The sequence below is a fragment of the Mus musculus genome, chromosome 3 (genome assembly GCF_000001635.26).
Source record: "Mus musculus strain C57BL/6J chromosome 3, GRCm38.p6 C57BL/6J".
NCBI classification, from domain to species: Eukaryota; Metazoa; Chordata; class Mammalia; order Rodentia; family Muridae; genus Mus; species Mus musculus.
Window position 1 is genome coordinate 51,885,675 of NC_000069.6, and position 26,683 is coordinate 51,912,357.

At 44.4% G+C, this 26,683-nt stretch overlaps 1 protein-coding gene across 2 annotated transcripts in view, besides 1 other annotated feature; it reads right to left on the reverse strand.

Annotated features, from left to right (window-relative positions):
* Positions 1-26,683, reverse strand: part of Maml3 (mastermind like transcriptional coactivator 3) — a 418,000-nt gene that overhangs the window by 198,355 nt on the left and 192,962 nt on the right. The window lies entirely within an intron of this gene.
* Positions 21,897-24,971: an enhancer, noted in NCBI's record as "VISTA enhancer mm1388". NCBI's record gives its function as "enhancer in: hindbrain (rhombencephalon)[7/8] | midbrain (mesencephalon)[7/8] | forebrain[7/8] | branchial arch[5/8] | eye[7/8] | nose[5/8] | heart[6/8]" and the evidence as "EXISTENCE:transgenic organism evidence [ECO:0001131][PMID:17130149]".

Below are 26,683 nucleotides of genomic sequence, written 5' to 3' on the forward strand. Positions count from 1 at the left end.
AATAGAGCAGCCATCTGGGATGGTTTAGATACGGCCTCTCTGAAAGGCGGGGGATTGGAGGGGGATGGAAGATCTAAGGCCCATCTCATCTTGGATTTTCTGATATTTCATTTTCAAGTTTTACTCATGGCAAGAGCCTGAAAAGAGCTAGAAATTCACTTTTTTTTTCTTTTCAACCAATCACTACATCCCATTTTGCTTCCAACGGCAATTCTGCTGTCTCAGTAGCCCCCGTGCTTCAGAGGGGCGATTTGGATGTTATGGCCTTTTGTGTTCCATAGGAAGTTTGGGTGAAACTTGACTTCCATTCTCCCTTTCAGAGGAAGCTACTATGGGAGGTGTGTTTAGATGTTGGGAAATGATTGCTGGGGACGTGCAAATCCAGGCTTGGGTCCTGGCCATGCCACTGGAAAGGACAGAGCAGGAGGAAGCAATGGCTGGAGGAACTTGGCCAGGCTCCTGTGGGCTGTGGTGCAGTCCACACTGGGACCTGCTGCAAGAGCTTAAGCCTTGGAAGCCTCGTTTGCTGTAACTATTGCTTCTCCATTTTGTTAGCTTGATGGAATTAAGCTCAATAAAGCCGACGTGTGTAAACAACAGAGAGTGTGCTTTTCTGACAGGAAGCCATTTTCTGATTCTCCTCTTGTTATTCTTGCTTTTTGCATCAAAGCCTCAAGGTCAAAAGAATAATGGATTTTAAGACCTAGAAGGTCACATTTTACTATTTTTTACCATAGAGGCCACACTGGAAGAAAAAAAAAAGAGCCTTGTTAAATTTGTTCCTCAGCAGTATTTGCATGCCATGACTATTTTTTTTTAAACTCAAATAAACTTGATTGTGATTATCAAATACATTAATTTTAAAATGCTCATTGCAAGAACTCCTGTACCTAACAGACTAATGCCCAATCTGAGGCAAGTTGTTTATCCTTAAAGAACACAAACAGCTTCTAATGATGACATTAAGTCAGTTAAGAGTGTCCACTGCTTTGGGGGAGGGCAAGACCTCAGTTTCCAGAACTCATGTCAGGTGGCTCACCACTGCCAGCTCCCGGGGCTGTGACACCCTCTTCTGATCTCTAAGGGCATCTATGCTCATTTGTCCATACACATTCATACAGTCTCACACGTAACATAAGTAATGAAAATAAATCTTTAAAAATATTGCCTTTAAGTCAGATCAAAGGGTCTTCACAAATCAGATTTGGAAATTGATCTTATCTTGTCACATGATTTCAGTCACACACCTATAGCCTTTCCTTCCCTGATTGGTCCTAGGACAAGGGCTGAGTGTCTATGCATTTGGTCTTCAGGGTCTGTGAGCACTGTTACTTCTAGAACTTCAGTATCCGAGGGTCAAAGGCAGAGTACGGATTCCCTGAGGTGGTTATTTTCTTTGTTTTGTTCCTTTTGCTTTTCTTTTCTTTCTCTTTCTTTCTCTTCTTTTTCCTCTTCTTCCTCTTCCTTCTCCTTCTTCTTCCCTGTTATCTGACATAAGTTGGGATCACCTGGGAGTAGGGGATCCTCAACTAAGAAAATGCCTCTATCAGATTGGCTTGTAGGCAGGCAAGCCTATGGGGTACTTTCTTGATTAATAGTGGATGTGGGAAAGGCCAGCCCACTGTCAGTGGTGCCATCCCTGGACAGGTTTTATTAGAAGCAGACAGAGCAAGCCACTAAGCAGAGCTCCTCTATGGCCTCTGATTCAGTCCCTTCTTGCTTCCAGGTTCCTGCCTTGAGTTCCTGCCCTGTCTTCCCTTCACGCTGGGCTGGAAGTTGTGAGATTCCCTAAATAACACCTTCCTTCCTGAGCAAGCCAGGACACTCCAGACCTTACCCCTAGGCTAGACCTCAGTGGGTAGAGCACTTGCTCAACGTGTATGAGGCTCCATGTTCCTTCCCTAGCACTGCATAAAGCAGGAATGGAATCCCAGAACTCAGGAGTTAAAGGCATGGGATCCTAGGATAGACAGTGAGTTCCAGCCTACTCTGGTATATTTGAAACTCCATCTCAAGAAAAGAAAGAAAAAAATAAAAGAAAGGAAATACTCTCAAAAACAAAAAGCAGAAATGAATAGTCTGAAAGAATATTAATAAAATGACTTTAAGGTGTTTCCCTACAATAATCTACAGGCCAATTGTTACACTTTGGCACACCTTGTTACAGAATTGCCTCTTGTTGAGGGAGGGAGGGTACAGATGCATCCAAGAAGACAGAAACAGCTGACCCTTTAACAGCAAAATTAAAGGTCTGCAGGGACCTTGCTGTCTGAGGTGCATGGCTCCAACTTCCCATCTCTAAGGCTCCAACCCCAGAGCTGGCATCCTGGAGTATACCGATGAACGATAAATGCTGTGCAGGAATTAAGCTTGGGCTAGGGCATGGCCACAGAGCTACCATGAGGGTGGAGTACTTAACCCTCATCGAGACTGGGCTGATTTGGGCTCAGTTAGGCTGCAGTTGGAAACAGGCAAGGCAGACCGTCTGTCTGCTCTAGAATCTTCTCTGTGCTCTACTTACTCAACTGAGGCACCTGAGAACACAGTTCCCCAACTTTCTCTGGCTGGACCCTGCTGCCCTCTCTTCTCCTTTTGATCCAGTTTACCCCTCATTTTCTTCCCGACCCTTAGAAGTTCAGAGCCCTTTCCCCATTTCTCACACTGCTCCCCTCAAGTCCTAACCCCTCCCCCACCTCCAGGCTTCAGGATGGCCCCGGTGGATGCTGCAATGCCGGGTTTCCCAGCCTCTGGCTTGCTCGGATCCCCTCCCCCTTCTGGCTGGCACACAGAAGCTGGCCACTTTGTGTATTTACAAACCACAGTTTTCTGTCTGCCTCCCTCCCTCAAGCAGCTTGCTATTGCTCCTGTGCGGTTTTCCTCACAGCCTTCCCTCACAAATTCAACACCACCACTCCCTTGGTGCAAAACAAGCGGGGGGGGGGGGGGGGGCTTGCTGGGGCTTGCAAAAAGGAGGGGGGGGCGCGCTTTCCTCCAGTCCGTTCTTTGCCACTGCCGGTGTTCAAGCCAATCTGTGGGGAGTTGGCAATTCTAACATAATGAGATATTAATGAGTTTTGCACGTGTCCCTAGCCACAACACTTCTAGTCCCCTCCCCTTTCACCTTCCTCTTCTAGAAACCTGGGGCGAATGGGCTCCATCTCTAACACTGGGAATCCTGCGTTTCCCCTTGGAGCCCATCCTGTCAGGCTCCAAAGTGGGGCGTAGCTGCCCGGCTCACAGCTCACCTCAAGCCACCAGTATTACAGAGCACCAAATGGTCTGGCATCGCCTTGTTTCCTGGCCTAATGGATGCTTGTTTAAACACCGGAGCTGTTTGCATTGCTGCGGCTCACTGCCTGTTAAACACAGTCCTCTGAAACCCTATGCCAATCCAATAAAGGTATCAGCAGTTCGGTGTGGGGAGGCAATTACTATATAGTCCCAAGTGTGCCTTTCTAAGCTCGAGGAAGGAAAATGTGATCGAACAACTAAAAGGAAAATCTGATTCGGCTCAGCATCACGTGGAGGACACAAGGCTTAACTGCAGCCAGGTCTGTGGAGGGCAGAGGGAAATCAATGCGCGAGCAAGCGCACATCAGCAGCAGAGCACTAAGCCAGCCAGTTAGTAACACTGTCCCCCATGCTCACCAGAGGCACCCGCCTGTCCTACCCTGTAGCTCCCTTTGGCCTGCTAGCTTGCTTTGTCATCACAGGGGCTACACTAACTTAGATTTTAATGACGATCTGTCATTTTTCTGAACACCCTGCCTCTTCTCTCTCACCTTTAATTCCTTAAGCACTCACATAAAAATGGCTTTTCTTGTGCAAGATCATTACCATATCAAAGGAGTCAGAGAGGGAGTAAAAATGATAGAGGGGTAATATGCAGGCAGGCAGGAGAAGGCGAGCCTGCTCCAGAGAGGCCTGCGGGTCCCTAACCTCGAATTAATGATACCAGTCAATAAGGCAATGGATCTGTTTTCTACCTACGCTAAGTCTGAAAAATCAGGGGAATTAGGCCCCAGATTTACCTTACTTCTCACCCAAGAAGAAGTTTTAGGAAGGTGAATTCTTCCCTGTGTTATGAAGTTCTGAGCATGCCGGGAATTGGATTGCTTTCCCCTCTATTCCATTTAAAACCCTGCTCCAAAATGGCCCTCCTTTCTCTAGGAGGAGCGAGAAACAGCAGTGCCTTGTGTCTGGCAACACTGGGGAACGCTATCCACAATGCTCACTGGGGCGCCATCCATTTCCTAGGAATCTTGCCAAATCCCTGTCTGTTCCCCAAGGTTCCTGGCACAGGGGACAGAGCCAGGATGGAGCTGAAGTGCTGTCGTCAGCATTTGCCAAGCAGCTCCTGCATATGGGTACAGGAGGAAGCTGTGCTAGTGAGGGGTTCAGGAACAGGGAGCAGGGGTGGGACTCTGGTCATCCCTGCTGCCTTGCTGCCCATGACAGCATCCAGCATCTGCAGATTGCTCAGCTGCACTCAGAATATAGCATTCAATCCTGAGGCCTACCTAGGGCACTGGAGTAGCACAGAGTTCCAGGAGTAGCATAGGACTCCCTCAGACCTGCACTAGCTGTCTGTTACTTCTGACCTGGCCTTGGACAAAACTGCAGACCGTTCACCCAGAAGGGTGCTGGTCACCAGGCAGCCTGGCTCCACCAGGCAGACAGCATGGCTTTCCTGCCACCATGGGAGAGGCTTCACACCCTGTCACTTCCCTTTGTCACTCAAGGCTATGATGTATGGTCGTGGTCGATGCCTGTGACTGTTGACGCTCCATCAGGTATTGCCCACTTTACATAAACCACCAACTGGTGCTCTCCATGATTTCCTGAGGCCTGGAAATATGGGTATGTTGTGTACCATAAAATTACAAAAATGATGATGGATATCTTCATTGTCCTGCCTATGGGGAAGTGAAATAGTCTACTTAGAGTCCAAACACCCACGTGCGCGCACACATACATACACACACACACACACACACACACACACAACCATACCTTAATATTTTATTTAAATACGTTTCTTATTTTTTACTCTTTGCTTGTTTGTTTTTTCAAGACAGTTTCTCTGAAATAGTCTTGGCTGTCATGGAACTTGCTCTGAAGATCAGGCTAGCCTTGAAGTCACAGAGACCTCCTGAGTGCTGGGACTAAGGGCATAGATCACAACCACCACCAGTTACTTTTCTTATTTATTTTTTTGAGATTAAAATATAATTACATCATTTCCTCTTCCCTTTCCTCCCTCCAAACTCTCCCATGTACACCCCTCTTTCTCTGTTTTTTTTTAAATTGTTGATATATATATATGTATATATACACACACACATATATACATATATATTATATATGCATATATATACACATATATCCCTAAACACATAAATACAACCTGTTCAGCTTGTGTAGTGTTACTTGTATATATGTTTTCTGGGATGATCATTTGGTATTGAATAAAACTGATTGTTTGCTCTTCCCTGGGGAAGATTATTTCTCCCACTCTCAGCATTCCTTAGTTGTCTGTAGTTCTTTGTATAGGGCATACATAGATGCACAGGCTTTCTTTCCCTCCATGGACTTTAGCATGTCTGTGGTTATCGCCCTTGTTCAGCTCATGCTTAGGCACTCATGCTGTTGGGACTCGATGGGTGTAGCTTCTGACACTTCTGGGAGGTACAACCTCCCAGCAGGCTCCCCAACCCTCTGGCTCTTACAATCTCTCCAGCCCTCAGGACTTAGGTGCAGGAGTATGCTGTAGACGCATCCATTGGCACTGGGCTCCAGAACTCCACATTTCCATGAGTTGTGGTTTCCCATAGTGGTCTCTTTCTGTGGCAAAAAGACATAGTGGTGCTTGTGGTGCCTCAGCTTCATTGCCAGCTCGATGGGATCCAGAGTCACTAGGGATGGAAGTCTTTGGTGTGTGTATGAGAGTGTTTTGGAACACCCACCCTAAATGTGTATGTCTCCATCCCATGATCTGGGGTCCCAGACTGAATAAAAAAGGGAGACAGTAAGTGGGTTGCTAGCAGTCAACTGCTGACTGTGGTGGCAACGTGACCAGCTGTCTCCCGCTCAGCTGCCATGGCTTCTCTGACACACCATACCTTCAGGCTACGAGCCAAAATAAACTGTTCCTTTTAAACTTGCTTGTAGTCGAGCGATTTGTGATAGCGATTGGAAAAACAACTAATACATACCTCTGCCACTCTTATCTGAAACTGTAAATACTGCATGGTTATCGACATATTCAGCGTCAGACATGCTGGGCTTGGACTCCACCACCTGAGTGCTATTGACTGAGAAGCAAACACTCCATTGTTTCTTTCTCTCGGAGAAGTTTGAGCTCAGACTTCAGTAACTCACATGGACACAGAGGTGAACATCTTTGTACCAATCTATCTTTGGGAAGTTACTGTGATTTGCTTCAGCATCCACTCAGACCACCACTTCCTGAGGACCAAAACTTGCTAGAACTGGCATGTCAGAACTAACCTCTGAGATTTTCAAGGCTGAGTTACTGGGGTGGGGAAAGCCCACAGGAACATCTGGGAGAAGTTCAGTTTCTGAGCTTTCTTTACTCTCTTCTCCCTTCCTTGTTTAGGAACACAGATGCTTCGTCACTGAAAACCAATGTTTTCGTGTCCTTTGGAATAATTACCTTGATAGCAAAGAGATATTGCAGACTGTGGGATGGCTCAGCTGGAAATGCACTTGACACGGAAGTATGTAGATCTGAATTCAGAGTCCCAGCACCCATATCAAATAATGCCTGGTGTGGGGGAGCCTGTAAACTCAAAGTTGGGGGAGTCAGTGTCTGGCAGAACCCTGGTGTTTGCTGGCTGGCCAGTCTAGCCAAATCAGTGAATCTGCCTGTAGGGTCAGCGAGAGATCCTGTCTTAAAAAAGCATCATGATTGAGGCCAATCCCTGACATTGACCTCTGATTTCCACAGGGGCCAAAACACAGAGGTACACTCACCTACATATACCCCTCACACACATTCACACAAAATATTGGTAAAAAGATTAAAAAGTGAGTTTTGTCATTATGCTAAATGCATAAATTAAACCCTGGGCCCCTTTGTAAAACATTAAAGGTAGTCATCTTTTCTTTAACCATCCCCAGAAGGAATTCCATCTTATGTAAGTGGGTGGGAGAGAAGATCTCTAGTGGGTCCTTCCACTTTCAATAAAATACAGTGGCCAAAAGAGGGGGAGCAGTATCATTCCTAAACCCATGAAAATAAAAATAAATGTGAAGAATGACAGGAATGGGACAGGTACAACCCTTCATTCTCACTATTGGTGAACATCTAATCCTAGGTTCTTGTAGTGGCTACTCCGGGTTGTCAGCTTGACTATATCTGGAATAAAGGACAATCCAGAATTGGAGGGCTCACCTGTGATCCAGAGCTTGAGGCTGGAAGGCACAGGTTTCTGACCTGGATCTTGGCATGGAGATCTTGAGGCACAGTGGCCATGAAAAGCTTAGGCCCAGGCAAGGTAGTACACACCTTTAATCCCAGGAGACTGAGGCAAGGAGAGCTCTGAGTTCAGGGTCAGCCTGAGATAAAGCAAGTCCCAGATTCAGGCATGGTGGTACACACCTGGATCTGGGCCACACCTTCTGCTGGAGGCCTACATAAAGACATTGAAACAATGAAGAATTGCTTTTCTTCGACTGCTTGCACTTACTGGCCAGCACATCTTTTGGAACCCACTTCTACAGAAGACCAAGTGAAACAACTAGCCTCATGGGACTGAGCAACTACTAGATTCTTGGACGTCCCATCCACAGCTGCCCATTGTTGGGTTAGTTGGAACTACAGACTGTAAGTCATCACAACAAATGCCCTCAGTATAGAGAGACAGTCCGTAAGTTCTGTGACTCTAGAGAACCTGACTAATACAGTACTCATCTGGTTCAGATCGACGCCAGAGCAGCTTTGCTACATTCTACTTTTCTGTATACTTAAACATATTCAAAGTGAAAAAAAGAGTTTTCAAAAGTATGATAAGTATGGGGAAGAAAACACCTAAGGGTGGAGGAAGCAATGCATCATGGTCCAGTCATGGACCACAGTCCAGAAATGGAGAACCTGGAGCATCCTCATTGGATGTTCCGATGTGAGGAGAAGAGGTTGGGGGAGAACAAGAGCATCAATTATGATCCAACGCAGAGGACATCACAGGATGCCAGGGAGGCCTACAGTGACAACACTCAGCTGGATACATCCTCATGTCAGGAGAGGACCAGTGGAGCCAGATCCACTGGCAGTGTAAGGTATAAGCTTCTGCTGACCCCATAGAAAGGACTTCTTGCATCTAGAAGCAAGTGGGAACACAGGATAGAAGACACAGCAAAGAATATTGGGTAGAAGGGATAATGATGAAATTGAGTGCTTGGCTTTTTTTTTTTTTTTAAACCAGGTAGTTTGCTCTTCTTTGGTTAAAGAAATAACTACATGACTAATTCCCATAGCCCTCCTTCAGAACAATTTTGTAAATGCTGTTCATTTTTTAACTTACAAAAAAGTTGCAAAACAGCTCAAAAGCTCTTTTTTTTTTTTTTTTGGTCCCTCCTGCAAGTTTCTCTAATGGTGTCTTACATAACCGTGGTTCAATTTTCAAGAACAGGAGATTAACTTTCACACATATTATTAATTAATCTATAGACCATAATAGAATTCGACTCTATTCTCCATCATTTTCTGTCTTGGGACCCTACTCAGGATTCTCCCACAGTGCCTGTGGTGGTTTTATTCTTCCCAGTCTCTTCCTATCTGCAAAAGCTGCTCAGTCCCTCTGGGTTGGCGTAGTGTCTTCACACAAGGGGAGTGAGGTTCTGCGTTGTCAGAAAAGCTCAGTGATGTTGTGTCCCTCTCAGTGTACTGCATCAAGGGACGTGTGATGTCAATGTGCCTTTCGCTGGGATGCTTCCCTCAAGCACACTTGGTTAAGTGGCTATGTGCCGGTGGCCCTACTATACAAAGTCACCGCCCTTCCCTCTGAGGATGAGCCCATGTCTCTTTCCACTGCTGCCCCCTGTTGGAGCTTCTGTGCGTGCATCCTGTTCCTTATGATGGTGCCTGCCTCACGGAGACCCTGATTCTCATGCTGCTTCCATAGTTACCATTTGGAGTTCTACTTAAGAAAGAGTTGCTTGTTTCTCCTCGGCAAAATTATTTATACCAAGACAGACTGTGAGTATTTATTTGCTCTTATGGTTTACCACTCAATGCTGCCATATTTTCTTTAGGTGGGGCAAGCAGTGCTGAGAGAAAACCCAAGGTCTCATATAAACAAGGACACGAAGCTGTGTCTCCAGACTTTGGGCTGTGCAACAGGGCCTTCTAGACCACACAGGCTTCATAGTCAATAAGCTCCTGCCTCCGCCTCTTAATGCTAGGATTATAGGTGTGTGGAACCACAGTCATACAGCAATACTAAATTTCCATTAGGGTAGAAAACTACTCAAAAGCAAACCTTTCTAAGTGGTTATGAAATTGAATTTACCCATGATTGTGATTAGCCATCACGACTGACAGTCACCTCTCAGTGGTCTCTTCTTGGATAGTTGATAGATAGCACTGTTGAAATTAGGAATTGTCCACATTTTGTCCATTATCACTCAACAGTTATTAAAACGTCCACAAAACTTAAGCCACCATAGAGTTTCTAGATCACTGTGTTAGCACAAAGCCATTGCAACAACTTTATTCATGTAGATTCGATTGTTTATCTTAAGAACAGCTTAAACTCAAAGAAACTTAGCGTTCACGCAACCATTGACAACACTTACTGCTTAGTGCTTTGTTTATAGGCAATGGCTAGGCTGCCTGTAGAATAATCACCTTTCAGATTCAAGAAGCAACCAAGAACTGATTGCTATGCCTCCGGCTGTGTTTGTGATATTCTTATTGGGTATAAAAGTGAAAGGTGGACTGGGGACATAGCTCAGGTCGAAGGGTGCTTGTCTAACATGCAGTAAGACCTAGGCTTAATCCCCACCATTGTATAAACTGAGCATGTTGTTATACACCTGCAGTCCTAGTACTCAGGAGGTGGAGTCAGAAGGATCATCCTCTATCCACTACATAGTGAATTAGAGACCAGTCTGGGATACATGAGATTCTTCCACAAAACAAACAAACATACAAACAAACAACAACAAATGGAAGAGAGAAAGAAATAAAGAAAGAACAAGCAAGCAAAGAGCTATGATTTTCTTTGCACTCAGCCATGCTGGTAGACAATAGGAAAGGCGTGTGTGTGTGGGTAAGGAAAAAGTAGCACTCTCTACATTAGGATGGATGACTTTGGAGATGACTCAGGGGCTGCTGGGAATCCAGCATGGATGGACAGCTTTCCCAGTCAAGGAACCCAGGCAGAAGCAGGCAGGGTCCACAAAATCACGTCTCTGTCCTTCAGACAGGTGAGTGAGCATCAAGCATCATTTCAGACAAAGTGTCCCTTGCTACCCAGGGGCTCTCTCTGAATGAAGCTGCTGAAATGGTTCCTACAACAGACATTCTTCCAGCAAAATCAGATCATTGCAATCGTAAGCAAAGCAAAAAAAACGCAATTGAATTATGCTCTTCAGGATATGAAAGTACCGCATGGAAGATGGCGACTGGCTACTCTTTTTCTTCAGGGAAGTCAAAAGGGTCACACTGGAGAACAGGTTTCAGTCCTCACAAAGAAAATCCTGGTGATCGCTGAAGTTGTTCACTGTCAGAATCACTTCCAGGCAGTTAGAGGGGGTTGAACTGTGGTGAGCACACAGATATTCTGAGGAAGGCTGCCCCCACCTCACTAAGTATCAAGACAAGGAGAGGCTGGAAAATAACTATTCCCTGCCTCTAGGGACAGCAGAGCAGCAGTTACTTCTGGGAAGCAAGCTCCTTCCTTGGAAAGTTGCCCTAAAAAGAAGCATCCTTGAAACATAGGGGAGCTGGTCAGCAGGATTGAGGGCAAATTACAAGTGAAGCACAGAGGGACAGTTAGGAGCAAAGCTACCGATGGCTGAAGATTGTCTTCTCTGCAGTGCCTCCACCCCTGTCGCCAGACACTCATCCACTCCCTTAGTGGCCACTGGTCCTCTGTGCTTACAGGGCCTCTTACTCTCTAGTCTCTTGCTTTCCCCTCCATCCATCCTTTCTTCCCTCCTCCCTCTCTCTGTTCTTTGTTTGTTGTTGAGACAGGGTTTCTCTGTGTAGCCCTAGCTATCCTGGAACTTGCTCTGTAGACCAGGCTGGCCTTGAAACTCAGGGATCCACCTGCTTATGCCTCTGCCACCCCCCCCCCAATCTAGTCTCTTTTCCTTTATAATATTTTCTTTGTGTGTGTGCACACGCACAATGGGTGTGTCATGGTGCACAGGTGGCGTTCAGTGGACCCCTGCGGCCCAGGTTCTCCTCTTCCGTTTGTATGTGGAGTCTAAGGGTTGAGCTCAGGTCATTAGGCCTGTACCTCCATCCACTGACCCACCTCACAATCTCACCACAGGATCGCTCACTGAATGGAGAATTCACTGCCAATCTTCCTGTCTGTGCCTCCCTAGTGCTGAGATTACAAGCATGTATCACCTAGCCTGGCTTTATGCGGATTCTAGAGATACAAACTGGAGTCTTCATTCCTGTGCATCAGGCACTTCATGTACTGAGCAACCTTCCTGACCCTTGTTTCTCATTTCTGGGTGAGAGATAGGGTAGCCCAAGCTACCCACTGCCTTACACTGAAACTACCCACAGGCTGTAAGCCCTACCAGGGCCCCCAGGGCTTACTGACTTTTCTTCTCAGCAAGCACACACCGAATGCTCGTGTGTCCTCTGCTCTTCTAAAGAATCTAATTGGGAAAAAAAGGGGGGGGGCTGGTGAGATGGCTCAGTGGGTAAGAGCACCCGACTGCTCTTCCAAAGGTCCAGAGTTCAAATCCCAGCAACCACATGGTGGCTCACAACCATCCGTAACAAGATATGACTCCCTCTTCTGGTGTGTCTGAAGACAGCTACAGTGTACTTACATATAATAATAAATAAATCTTTAAAAAAAAAAAAGAATCTAATTGGGATTTTGGTCTGATGCTCTCCAAGCCTCTGCTCTCAGTCTCCAAGCCTCCACTCTCAGTCTGTCTTCTACCATCCATGTTCCTGGACACTCACTGGGTCAATGAAATATCTCCTCTTTCTCAAAGGAGCAGTGGCTTCCTTTGGCTCGCTCTCTTGACTATGTCCGGCCACCCAACCATGCGCCCACCAGTCTCTCCTAGTATTGCCTGTTGCTGGAATAACCTTCTGGAGAGTTAGACCAGCAGAGATAATGGCTTGATTTGCATACTACTTGAAATAGTGGTTTTGCCTGTTTTTCTTTGTCTGCATTTTCATGTGAAAAATACCATGTAAATAAAAGGTATCCATTGATCTTTCTTTGAAGTTTTAAAATTGTGTGTGTGTGTGTGTGTGTGTGTGAGAGAGAGAGAGAGAGAGACAGAGACAGAGAGAGAGAGACAGAGAGAGAGACAGAGACAGAGAGAGACAGAGAGACAGACAGAGAGAGAGAGAGAGCGCTCTTGCGTGTATTTTACAACTTGACGAATTTGGTTTTCTACAGTGTAGGTCGCTGGGATAAAACTCAGGCTGTTAGGCCTGTAGGTAAGTGCCTTTGCTCCCTAAACCATTTGGTTGGCCCATTTTTTTTCTCCTGTCACAGGGAGCTAATTTACCTTTTTCCTGTTACACATTTTGAATGTTTGGTGTAATCATTAGTTTTCCACTAATTTATGATTTTTTTTGTTAGCTTGGAATACACATACACCCAACACACAATACACAAACACATGCACACACACACTCCTCCCTAATTTGGACCATCAGAAAATGGTAGTATATTATCATGTGAAAAAAAAATGATGAAGGCCGTTAGGAGAAATGAAGCCCTATTGATCTCAGGACCGTTAAGCTAAGGTTAGCTCAATGCTGCTTAGTTCACAGGTACTTGGAGTCACTTAAGTGCTTAATAAATGGATAAAGCTTATTTGTAATTAGCATATTGATTGTTGACATATAAATGAGTGCCTCTAAAGTGCTGGAGGGGATGAGTATGGCTCGTTAGGCCTTGCTGGGCTTTTTGAATACCCCTTTAAAGGTCATTTATGCCAGTAAAATAGGTACTGTTTTCTAGTCGAGTTCATTGCTGGTCTAGGAAGCATCCACCAAAAATTCCAAGTAAGAATGCTTATATGATGATCTTTGTTCCGAGTCAAATCTCACCACAGACCCCTTTAAAGCAGTTCACCCGACTGACCAGCCATTGCAATGCTTTGATACTGAGGGACAGCATCCAGCTGTGTTGACCACTACCCTACCTGGCACGGATCTTTCTTAAGAGAAACAGCCGCACTCCACAAGTTTTGTGCAAAGACCTTTGAGACAAAGCTGTCTGTTGCTGTTACTTTTCTATCACTATAAAGAGAAACAATGACCTATGTAACTTATAAAAGAAAGAGTGTACTGGGGCTCACAGTCCCAGGGGATTAGAATCTATGCCCATCATGGCGAGTACCTTGGCAGCAGGCATAGCACCGGCTTACATCCTTATCCCCAAGGAAAAGGCAGAGAGAGCTAACTGGGAATGACGCAGGAGCCCACACCCAGTGACACACCTCCTCCGCTAAGGCCATGCCTCCTCATCCTTCCCAAACAAATCCACCAAGGGAGGACCAAGCATTCAGATATATGAGTGTATAGGGGCTGTTTTCCTCACTCCACCGCACTGACTGATGGGAAAGGCCTGTGGTCTCTGTGTGGCAGAAAGTGCTTGAGGAGATGAGCTTGGTCCTCATCACTGGATCAGGATCAGAAGCAAGCGGCACTGAATAGAACTTACAGGTCACTGAAGAGCCAAGGGAGGGAGAAGGTGAGACAGAAGGCCAACATCTGAGGACCTTACTATGAAGAAATAGAGCCCATGAGGGGAAAAGAACAAAGAAGGACAGACTAGAGAAGGGGAGAGGAATGAGAGGGAGGGGGGAAGGGGGAGGGGAAGAGGAGGGGGAGGGGGAGGGGACAGATAAAAATATGGACAGGACAGGGGGAGAAGGTAACTCTGTGGCTGATCCTCAGGAGAGGACAACATGGCCCTAGAGACTCCCCTGTTGATTTTTCTACTCTGCCTCAGCCTATAATCCTCCTTCAGAGAGAACCTCGCCATCCTTTGAGCTGAGCTAAGCTGAACACATCCTTGCTGCCGGTCCAGAACCTGCTCCCACACCCAAACCACTCTCCTAAGAGGAGCAAGGGACACGCATGGCCTGGAGGGTTGTGCATGTAGCAGGGTGGAGACGCGTTCAGCCCTGAGAAATCTGCCTTCCAAGACAGGCAAATCTCCTTAAAGGTTTCTGTATTTGATTGAGACAGAGAACAGAAGTCCCGAGCCCTGCAAAATCCCCAAGGCCCTACGTGGGCAAAGTGAAGACAGCCGTCAGTCATGGAACACCTTGACCTAATGCCAGTGACACGGTGAGTCGCGTCACACTCCTGTAATATTCTCTGTCAGGACAGCCTTGTTTGCTGCATATTTATGTAATCCAATTGGCCAGTCACACTTCAGATCTAATGAATGATTACAGTGACATGTGGGTCTTGACCCACAGTTCCTTCCCACTTCCTGAGGTCAGCCCAGAGCTATGTCTGCAAACAAGATCAGCAGCAAGGAGAAAACTCAGGGACTGTATGCTCCTGTGTGAACAACTGTGCAGTGAGTGTGTGGACATATACACGTTAGTGTGTGTGTGTGTGTGTGTGTGTGTGTGTGTGTGTGTGTGTGTAAGTGGATGTGAATACGTAAGTCTGATAGATGAAAAAGTGTCTGTCAATGAGTATCTATGTGTGAGTATATTTGAATGTATGCTAATTGTGTTTCGGGCAAAAATGTATATGAATATATATGCTAATGTGTGTCTGGGTGTATTCAAAAGCATTTAAGAATATATGCGAATATGTGATGTGTGTTACTGTGTATGAATTACTGTGTCTGTGTGAATGTGTGCGTGTGTGTGTGTGTGTGTGTGTGTGTCTGAGTACAGTGAGGATACTGGAATATGCATTTGTTTGATTATGCGAATATATATGATAGTTCCCCATCAAAGGCAAAGACTGGCCTCCATCCTTCTGCCAAGAGGAAGGCCAAGAACACTGTCCACTCAAACTCTCTTATCTTCTACACCATCAATAGTCAAACAGGAACCATGAGTGCTCTCCAGCCCTGACTCAAAAGCAAACCAAGCTAGGAGACCCCAGTTTCCACAGGAGAAGAATCTCAAGGGGACTGGAAAACTCAAAGCACCGTGCTTCCCCTAAGCGTCTGGGAAATCCAAGGGGCCGATGCCGTTGTTTTCCCCAAACCTCTTTGCTCTCTGGCCGCTTTGTACCTACACAGAGAGCAAGACTCTTTCTCTCTGCAGTGAGAAAATAAAGCCTAAGGCACAGAGTAATTTTCTGCTTGTTGAATCTTGTGCCTGGTTTGTTTCAATAAAGCCAGGTTTCTGTGGCACCACCTGGCCAATCTATAGAGCAGGCACTTCAGAGAGTGGAGCCATGTTTAGCACAAGATCTCTGCTTTGTCAGCTACTCAATGTCCTGGGCAACATCCTGCTGCCAGCAGCCACTCAATTAGAAGGTATTAATCCTCTCTACTGCTCTACTCTGGAGCTATGCCCCTCCCTCAGTGAGACACTGAGCCCACCCACTTCCAGGATGCAGATACGGTTCCGTGGCAACCACAAGACCACACCTTTTTACTTATTTATTTTTCTGACTGATTTTCTATTAATCTTCACAAGTTTATTAGTTCTGACTCATAACAGTCCATCAGCTATAAGTGCAATAAATGATGCTTAGAAATTAATACCCGCATTTCGGCAAAGGAGGTTTTACATATTAAATTATCCTTAAAGTTATAAATAAATAACATATGAAATAGATTTAAGCAATAAACATACATTCGGCAAACAATCTTCAGTAAGTTTAATATTCTGCAAGCTAGAGCTATTTCGGCAATATCTTGTTAATAGGCTCTCCACTTCCCATCTGGCTTCTCCTTGCTGGTAAGATCATAAATCCGTCCCATCAAATATTGGAGCCCGTTCTTTTCTCAGAAAAAAATAGGGCTTCTTCTATGCTGCTGCTCAGTGCTTCAGCCTCCCTACATGGCTTTTGATTTATATTACCTTTGACTTTTGTTCTTGTTGAATGACTGTGGGGCTTTTGTTCTTAATTTAAATTTTTTAAAAATTTTGATTTTGATACTTTCTGTTACTAACCTTCTTCAAGTACGTTTGACAAATGAAACTGTGTATATATTTAAGGTGTGAAGCACGGTGTTTGATATATGTATACATTTCAGAATGATTACCATAATCAAGCTGATTAGCATATCGACGACTTCACACACTTGCCCCTTGTGTGTGTGGTGAGAACCCTTAAGATCTACTCTCTTGGCACTGGAGAGCTAGCTCAGAGGCTAAGTGTTCTGCATTTCCAGGGGGCCTGAATTTGGTTCCCGGAATCAACAATGGTTGGTTCACAACTTCCTTTAACTCCAGTTTCTGGGAGATCTGATCCCTCTAGCCTCTGAGTATACGTGCAGTACAGACACACACACACACAAATACACACACACACACACACACACACACACACACTCACACACACAGAGAGAGCAAGAGAGACAGAGACAGAGTCAGAGACAGAGAGGGAGACAGACAGAGAGACAGAGTCAGAGAGACTGGAAAATAATAGAAATAAATAGTAAAAGCAATCCACTCTTGTGGCAATTTTCAAGTATACACTAAGTACTACTGACAATAGTTACCATGTCATACATTAGACTTTCAGAATTTATGTATCCTGTAAGATGAAACAGTATAGTCTTTGATTAACAACTTTTTATTTCCCCAGCACCAGGTCTTGAAAATGACCATTTTACTGTCTGCTCCTGTAAGTGCATATTTTTTGATTCCCCATGTGAGAGAGACCATGAAGTATTTGTCTTTCTGTGTCTCTGTTACTTTGCTCAAATTATTGTCCTCCAGCTTTATCTGTGTTGTGTAATGACAGGGTTTCCCTTAAAAACAAAAAAGCTCTGTGTGTCTGTCTGTCTGTCTGTCTGTCTGTCTGTCTATCTGTCTCTGTGTATGTGTGTCTGTATCTGTGAGTGTATCTGTGTCTTTATCTGTGTCTCTGTGTGTGTGTCTGTGTGTTGTGTCTCTGTGTGTGTGTGTCTGTGTGTATCTGTGTCTCTATGTGTGTGTATCTGTGTCCCTGTATGTGTGTCTATATCTGTGTGTGTGTGTGTATCTGTGTGTGTATCTGTATCTCTGTGTGTGTCTGTGTGTTGTGTCTTTGTGTGTGTCTGTATCTGTGAGTGTATCTGTATCTGTGTCTGTATCTGTCTGTGTGTGTGTCTGTGTGTTGTGTCTGTGTGTGTGTCTGTCTGTCTGTGTGTATTTGTGTCTCTATGTGTGTGTATCTGTGTATGTGTGTCTATATCTGTGTGTGTATCTGTATCTGTGTGTGTGTCTGTGTGTTGTGTCTTTGTGTGTGTTTTTATCTGTGAGTATATCTGTGTGTGTGTCTGTATATTTGTCTGTGTCTCTCTGTGTGTGTGTTATGTCTCTGTGTATGTGTTTGTGTGTGTGTGTGTTTGTACAGGTGTGTGTTATATCACTTAATGGATGGTAAGACTGGTATCATTTCTTAACTGTTGCGCACAGGGCTGCAATGCACATTGGAGGGGCAGACATCTCTTTGAGATCCCGACTTCGTATCCTTTGGATATACAGGGCAGAACAGGACTGCTGAGTTGTGCCCTGTTTCTGTTTCACATTCCTCCTCTCAGTCGTCTGTAGTAGCTGCATTAATTTACATCCCCATCAATGTCATTTAAGAAAATCTAATTCAGAAACTGTTCTGAGATACTATTGTTGCCACCTCCTCTGCCTTCTCACCTTATCCATCAATGAAACCACGTCACCAGCTTATAAAAAGCGATTCTCCTTAAAGGAAGTCCTATTTAAATCTTGATTTCAGGAACTTTCCAAAAGTCGAAAACATTAGAAAGTTGTATTGTGTGTGGGAGCCAAGAGGCTGGTTTCAGGGCCAGGAAGTGTTTGTTTGTTTGTTTGTTTGTTTGTTTTGCTGTCCCACAAAAGAAGGTGAGAGAGCAATTTCTACCCAATATCAAAGAACTGTATCACAATTTTATCCAAAATCAATCAGAAAACACATGTCCGCAATGCTTTTGCTTTTACAATGAGAACAAGAAAGACATGGCGTGCAGTATTGCTTGTTAAGCCATACCTCTTACCCGATAAGTTCTCTAAAAGATACACTCAGAAGTTTTATCCTGAGATTCTTTTTTCAGTACTGAATTAAATCTGTATAATTTCATCAAATTTAGCCCCTCATGAAAATGCAATTATCGCACCCTTGTTTCATATAACTAAATACTTTATTCATTATTAACCTCACTAACAGACTTAATGTACAATAAGGAAACACCACGAGATTCATGTCAGTGGCAATTTAAAGTGAATTAGGGGTTAACGATGAAGGTCTGATCTACTCTAGTCTGATTATAGATAAATAACACACAGGCAATAGACTTAAGTGATAAACATATACTCAGGTCATGAGATCCATCGAGGGGGCATTTCTATTATTCAACATCATAGGCAGCCAAATCCACGACTCAGACTTCCACCCTCTCTTTGTCTTTGATCCCATCTTAATGTTTCGCTGCCTCGGTACACAGGCGTGCTTTCTGCTTACAAGTGCAGAGAGACGGATCCATAAATTACATCACACCTGCATGCCTGCACGCATATCCCAAGCTCACACGGAGCAAGATGCAGCTGTCTGGTCCCCACCCCTGCTGGATGATGGGGCCGCAGAAATGAACACCAGCTTAGCAGCCTACAAACCTAGGGTTCTGAGCTTCTCCGGATGGCAACATACATGAATTCACATCCCTAGCATATCGTGTAATCACAGAGCTACATGTTGCCCTGGCAATGAGGGCTTTCCAGACACAGTGATATGTTCTGAAGTGACAATGGTAAACATATAGAGCCGTTCTCAATTTTTGGGTAGGGGATCTGGCAGGAAGCAAAGGTCCTGGGTCTGAGTAGCTAAAATCTGTCTTACAAGTGGTGCAAGCAATGGCTGGGTATACAACATCATTGATTTGCAGAAAAGGACACAGCTACAGTCATGATGTGATGTGTTCATGTCACACACACTCAAAACAGAGTCTACTCTGTGTTAGAAATGTTTCTGACACTAATTCAAGTCAGGCTCTCTGAATAGAATGCTCAAACAATTAGGAGATATAATGGTGTTCTAATACATACATTCACATTGGATTAGCCAGTGACATGTATACACACTTAGATTACTAACACTCTGGGTAAACAAGGGCGAAGCCAGTCTCCAATATAGAGGGATTTTCAAATACAGACATTCACATGTATTCACCATGAAATAATGTTTTTCCTTTTGCCTCAAGGGTTCCACAGTGACTCAAAAGAAAAACATAAAATGAAAGTAGATACTTCAAGTCAATACAAGACAACCTTTTCTTAAACTTTAAAAAAAATACGCTATATACATTATTGTAAAGATGATAAGACTAAACGTAATGGCCTGAACTAGCCACACTGTCTAGCCAACATATAAACATGTTTAAATAAATGTCCGCTAAATACCATAATCTCTAAGCAGCTCACTGGCTTACCAAACTGGCTGAAATCGTTCACTGGTCTCTCAATGGTGCCCTATCTGGAGTAAACAGACGTATTAATATTTTTTATTCTCAGGAGATGTCAACAACATAGTCATAAATTCCTGGATGAAAAAGACCCCTGATATCCCAGGATTGAACTCAAGTTGTCAAAACTTGTACAAGAGTCTTTACCTGCTTAGCCATCCTGCTGCCCCATCCCCTCAACCAGGATTTTTGTAGTGAATTTTGTAGATCTATTTGGCAAAGAATATATGAGTGTTCCAGTTTCCTAGTCTGCTACACACCACTCTGCTACATGGGTTGGGTGGTTTTGTTTCATCTTCCGATCATCTCCTGTGTCACTACCCCATGTCCCCTCCTCCCAGCCCTTGCTCCATTTCCTTAGCCAGGAGTAGCTTCAGCCTCACTTGAGATCCTGCCACTTGCTCGCTCCACGCGCATTCACTGCATCTTACCTGTGTGCTATGCAGGTTACACCTAAGGGTTTACTAGTTCACCTCAGGTAAAGACTAGGGTTAGAGCGGACACTCCCTCCTTCCTTGCTTCATGACTTCAAACACTGCACTCGCTGGGACTTTCCCTTGGCTATAAAAAGAATTACTAATTCAATTCAATGATAACCACAGAGACAGACAGGCTGGTAACTCGCCTGACCCGAAGAAGTCATTCAATAAACACCACCAGGCACAGTTTATTTTAGGCCAGGGTGAAAAGGGGGATGCCAGTTCTTCTGGAAGCTGTGGGGTTACCTTAGAATTCTCATACATATTTTCAAAACTCGACTTCCTCTTACTCCCCCCTGGGAACGCTGGATTTCTGAATGCCTTTGTGGGTACAAGGCTACTTATCCCCACTCGGAAGCCCACATCCTTCACACTGAGAGCACAGTGCTGGTTAGAGTCTATTTCTTTCTGCACACAGAGGGAATAACTGGGAGATGCTACTACTAAAATCGACCTGTGCCAGGTGTTAGGACACACACACACACACAACTCCAGCTTCCGGAAGGTCAGGGCAGATGGATTTTGAGTTCAAGGCCAGTTTGGGCTATACAGGAAGTTCCTGTCTAAAAACAAAAACAAACATACAAACAAACAAAAACCCTAAGTATTACTTAGGAATTGTTTCAATTCTCAGACTTTGTTATGAATGGTACTGTTGTGAAATCTATGTTAAATGTAGATCATGGGTGCTGCTGACGAATGATCTGGGGCTCACGTTTGGGTTAGTTCATTTTCCACTCGCACCATTATAAATGACAATGTTCTCCACCCCTACGATGTAGATTTGGTTTAGGGTTTCATTATGATGACTGATACTCTCCTAGTTTTCATAAAAAACATGCTGGCTTTTTAATTTTGCTTTCTATTTCTGGGTTAGCTGTACATTATTGACAACTTATGCTGTCCAGACTATGGAATTTGGCAATACATTATATTTACACCACATTTGAAAATACTTTTCAGGGAGGATGGTTTTTCTTTTCTTCTTCGATTTAGCTGCTATGTATGTACTTGACCGTGGTGTTCTCACAGAATTAAGATTTTGCAAACTGATCTACTGACCCATGAATGTGTACCCTGGTAACTTTCTGGAACAAAATCATGGAGAGTAAGAGACAGGAAGAGGTACAAATCTTTCAACAGTACTTAGTGTGTTTGTTAAATGCTCTCCTCAAGTGTCATGGCTGAATACTAGGACACCAGCTGGTAAGCAGAACTTGTTGTTCCTGTGGTGGTACTGAGGTTGGTGGTGCCCAGAGGACTCTGGAAACAAAGAGGCCAGACATCATCTGTGTATATTGCATGCATGGGCATGAATGTATGGTGTGTGTGTGTGTGTGTGTGCTTTTCGAGGGATTAATACATGCTAATTAAGCAGGGCTTTTCTGCTTTTGTACTACATATAACTGAATGAACTAACAAATATCCTTCACATTAGAAACCTTTAATGCCGAGTCAGCTGGTTTCACTGTATTCATTGTTGGTCAAGCACTAGGAGATGTGGAATCCATAACCAGCCGTGTACAGGGCCTGTTGTGAAGGCCGCTGAACACAGGGTCTGCGCTCTGCCTTTTCCAGTTCTGTGCTCTCCTGCTGACAGGCCACGGCCTGGGAATTTGTGATCACTAAAATTCTCCGATTAGTCTGCACTCAGCACTGTCCAGAGGAATCAGAGCACACATCCTACCTGTGTCACCACCACGTGACCATGCTTAAAGCCACACCCCACCCCACCCTCACACACAGACACGTTGGCCTCTACTTAAATTGCTCGCCAGAAAGATGATTTAAATCACTTTCCAACAAATACAATTTCAGTATAGTTTTTCTCACCAAAGTATGTCCCCATTGTACAAACCCTATTGTAAGTTGCAGAAAATTCAGGTTTATAGTTTTCCATTGGAAGAAACTGTATACTAAATGTGTAAACTGTACAGAAACGGGCCCCTTAGGAAGCAGAACATTTTATTTTCCGTAGATAAATAAAGCAGATAGTGATAAAAAAAAATCACAGAAACAAAAGATTATCAGCTTGCTGGGTTAATTTTGGCAAGTCTTTTTTTGGGGGGGTGGGGGTGGGAAGGCTGTGTTGAAATAATCACTGAAACTCAAAATAACTGATACACTGTTGCAAACGTAAATGTTTACATATATGTATTGTATTTCAGATATTTTCTTCAATTATACGTAACAAATATACAAGTTTTAGCAAATATATAAATAAGTATTTTATTTCTAGATGAGAAATAGGAGCTGGAAAAAAATGTAAAAGAATGTCTCATCACAATTTAAAACAAACAAAATTCTTCCTAAATGAAAACCTTTGAAATGCAATGTTTTGAAGGATGCGTCTCCCCCCCCCCCCCCCATCACATAACTTCACCCAGTTGAAAGCTACTTCCCTCCTTTCCTCCGTAGAGAGATAAGTGTGATAATCTTTATGGCATACAGGTGAGAAAAAAGGTATTTCAGGAGACAGGCAAGGTGGGCAGAAAGGAGAATCTAGAGAGCCCGCCATTGTGGGGCCTGGAGACCGACCGAGGCTGGAACAGTAAAGGGTTCCAGCTTTGAATGTGAGAGAAATGGGGCTGTAATCCGAGCCCAGGAGAGGCAGGCAGCCACGGGAGCCCGGCTGTGAGGACGCTGGAGGATTAAGGAGATAAGCCTGTGGTAGCATTCCTGGAATTCTTGGAGGTGACCGGCTCTGGTTGCTAGGGACTGCAAAGGCAGGATCATTCTGACTAAATCCGAAATGGAAAGAAAAGGCTTGAATCTTGCTTTTAAAGATTTGTTTATATTTTTTTGTGTGTATGGCACCCACCCATACCTGACACCCAAGGAGGCCAGAAAAGGGTTTGAGATCCTCTGGAACTGGAGTTAGGATGATTGTGAGCCGCAATGTGGGTGCTGAGAATCGAGCCTGGGTACTCAGGAAGAGCGGCCACTGTTCTTAACCACTGAACCATCTCACCGGCACGAGAGTTGAATTCTTTACCCAGATCTCTCAGCTTAGCTTCAATAACTGTGTACAGTGCAGTCACTCCTGTGAGTTGGGTTTCAGACCCCGGGACAAGAGGCTGAGTTGCGTATTTTACCTACCAAAGCTGACCTGGCCTCCATGTTCGCCCAGGATCCGAAATTCTCCAACCCTGAATTTGCCAGCCCAGGGGCTGGGTTTCCCTTCCCCTCAGAGGCTCTTCAGTGTATACTCCAGACATTTTGGTCTCCCCTCTCCTTTTCTCGCTCTTCTTGCCCTTTCTCTGCGCATGCCTGCTTTATCAACTTCTTCCCCTCCTTTTTCTCTCCCTTCCCATGGCAACTTCCCTGGCATAGGTTCTTAGAGCCAGAGAACTCTCGGGAGAGCTGCTTTCCAATAAACCTATGTTTAAATACTCTAATCTGGCTTGACCTGGCTCATTTCACCAGCCAGAAGTAACTTAGCACTGCACAAGTGACAGGCCCTGACAACAACCTGTGGAATATTCAGTACAGAAAACAAGGAATATGACATTGTGGTGCTATGTGTGGTTATAGGTGAAAAGACATTTTTTTAAAAAGGTTTCCACTTTCCCAAAGTGTCAGCCCCCAGCTCCTGGGAAAGACCGAAGCAGCGTCGGGGAAGCAGTGTCTCGGGGACCCCCTACTCTTGGAGCTGGAGAACTGTGCCTCAGGTTCTCTGTTTTGTTCTTTTGAGGCCGGGTCTCTCACTAACCGGGAACTCACTTGGCTTTTGGCAAGGTAAGTCCCTGGTCTCCCCATCCAGGGATCACAGGCAGGACAATTTCCTTGGTTTGCTTTTGAAATGCGGATTGTGGGAATGGGATTTAGTTCTGCTAGCAAACATTTACCAACTCTAGCCCCAAGTCTTACTCTTAAAGTTTTATTTTGATGTTAAGGGTTGATGGCTGCTGGATTTAAATTCCTCTTTAGATAACACTTATCATCACCACTAGGAACCAAACCACCTTCAAGGCAGCGGACCCCAAAGCATGCTGTAGTCTTCCGCACATAACCTAACCAAACTTTTAATTGCACGGATACTTAAATATCAACAAACCATCACATTAATTTTCAGCCAAGGTCATAAACGTCACTGATTTTAAACAGCCCCTCCCAGGACAGATATTTAATAAACAGTTGCCCCATGTGTACTCTCCCACAATTGAGAAAACAAGCCATTGGGATTTTTAATTCTCCCAAGTTCTGACTTAACTAGCAAAGTTCTTCTTCGCATCTGTGTAAGGTATCATAGGTAAACATATCCAACCAGTAGTGTTTAGTCATCACGTGAAACAAGTGGAAAAGGCTGGAAGGGGCTGCCTGGGAACTAACGGCCCTGACAAGGCGCCAACACACTGCTCCTAATAGCTGTGTTTTCAGAGCACCCCTCAGCCATGACTGGCCACACCCAATTTTAGTACTAGGTATCTTCTGATGAGTTATGTTTCTCCACATGATATTTGGGAGAATCCGAATGGAAAATACCAATAAACCCCACCAACACTCTTCCCTATACACGGGAGCTCGGAAACAGTTGTTGATGAAGCTCTTCATTAGCTCCATCTGGGTTTCTCTGGGTCATTCAAGACGTACAAGACTACAGGTTTTCCTCATTACAAGGTATGGTAAAACCTCTTGCACGCTGAAGCTGAAGACAGCATATGCATCTCTTCTTCGTTTAAAAAAAATGTTTTTAGCCGGGAATGGTGGCGCACGCCTTTAATCCCAGCACTCGGGAGGCAGAGGCAGGTGGATTTCTGAGTTCGAGGCCAGCCTGGTCTACAAAGTGAGTTCCAGGACAGCTTGGGCTACACAGAGAACCTTGTCTCCAAAAACAAAAAACAAAAAAACAAACAAACAAAAAAATGTTTTTAAAGGCAAAGGGTTTCTTAATGATCTCAGCACACCACCCAGACTGATTCTTTCAGACTCAAGGAATGTGGGCTTAAGCAAATTGTCATGGTTGATATGAAGGACAGAAGGCCAGACCAAATACTTTTCAGTGTGTGTAATGAGCCTGATGACGGCGGCAGCCATCTCAATGCAAGTCACTTTTCAGAAGCTCAACACACAGGAGTGTGTCAGCACACCAAAGCACTCCTGACGACTGGAGCAGTTCCGGTTACTATCCCACGTACACAACTGCTGACTCTGGCACTGGCCTGATGAAGAGTTACTGACTGTTTTGATTTGGTGTGTGTTGTCTATGCACACGTGTGCGTGTGTGTGTGTGTCTGTGTGTGTGTGTGTGTGTGTGCAGGCATGCGTGCTCATGCACACGAGGGGAGGTCAGAAGACATCCTGCTCTATCACTGTCCATTGAATTCCTTATTCCTTTGAGATGTAGGCATGTTCTCTCAGGATACTTGGAGCTAAGCTGGTGGCTAGCAGTGCCAGCAATCTTTTCACCTCCGGCCCCACCCCCAAACTTGTGCCACCCCCAGTTCTGTACATGGATTCTGAGGATTTGAACCTGGGTCCTTATGCTTGCTCAGCACAAGCTCTGACCCACTGAGCCATCTCCCCTGCCCTTAATCACTGATGTTTTAAAAATGTGTGTTTTCATTTGGGAATATACATATACATATACATATACATATACATATACATATACATATACATATACATATACATATACATATACATATATATATATACACATATGTATATATGTATATATATGTGTATATGTATATGTATATATATATATATATATATATATATTTCTAGAAGAAGAATTTGTGTGTTATTTAAATCAAAAGGAAAGCCTTCTAAGTACCCTAGATGGCATTCTTGGTTTTATAACTAAAATATTATGAAGTAGTCAGAAAAGTTGAAGGAGATGAATATACTCCACCAGGGCTCAGGAAGAGTATCAGGCCATTTAGGGTCAAACACCATGTGTAAACTACCTCACATCAGCTCCTGACCCGATGGTCCCAAACCGATACAAAAAGAGCATACAAAGTTCTCCAGGCACTTGTATGTGCACACACATGCACACGCATGCATGCACGCACGTGCACACACACATTTTACAAAAGAAAAATTTCAACATGCCATAATTCAGCTCACATCCTGAGAATAAAACTCGATGCTATATTCTAAATGTAGGGGTCCTCTGACTCGTACAACGTCCGTATTGTTTTGTTTTTAACATTAGTCATGAACATGGCAGTCATGAATATGGTCGTATTGCATAAAAATCATTTTTCTGAAGATATACTCGTAGAAGGCATGAAAGTGCACCCACACTACCCTTGGAGGAGAGATTTTCTTAACATCCTCGGTCCATGTGATGACTCTCTAAACGGAACACGTTTAAATAGCGCAGGTCTTCTTGCTTCTTGGATCACGCAG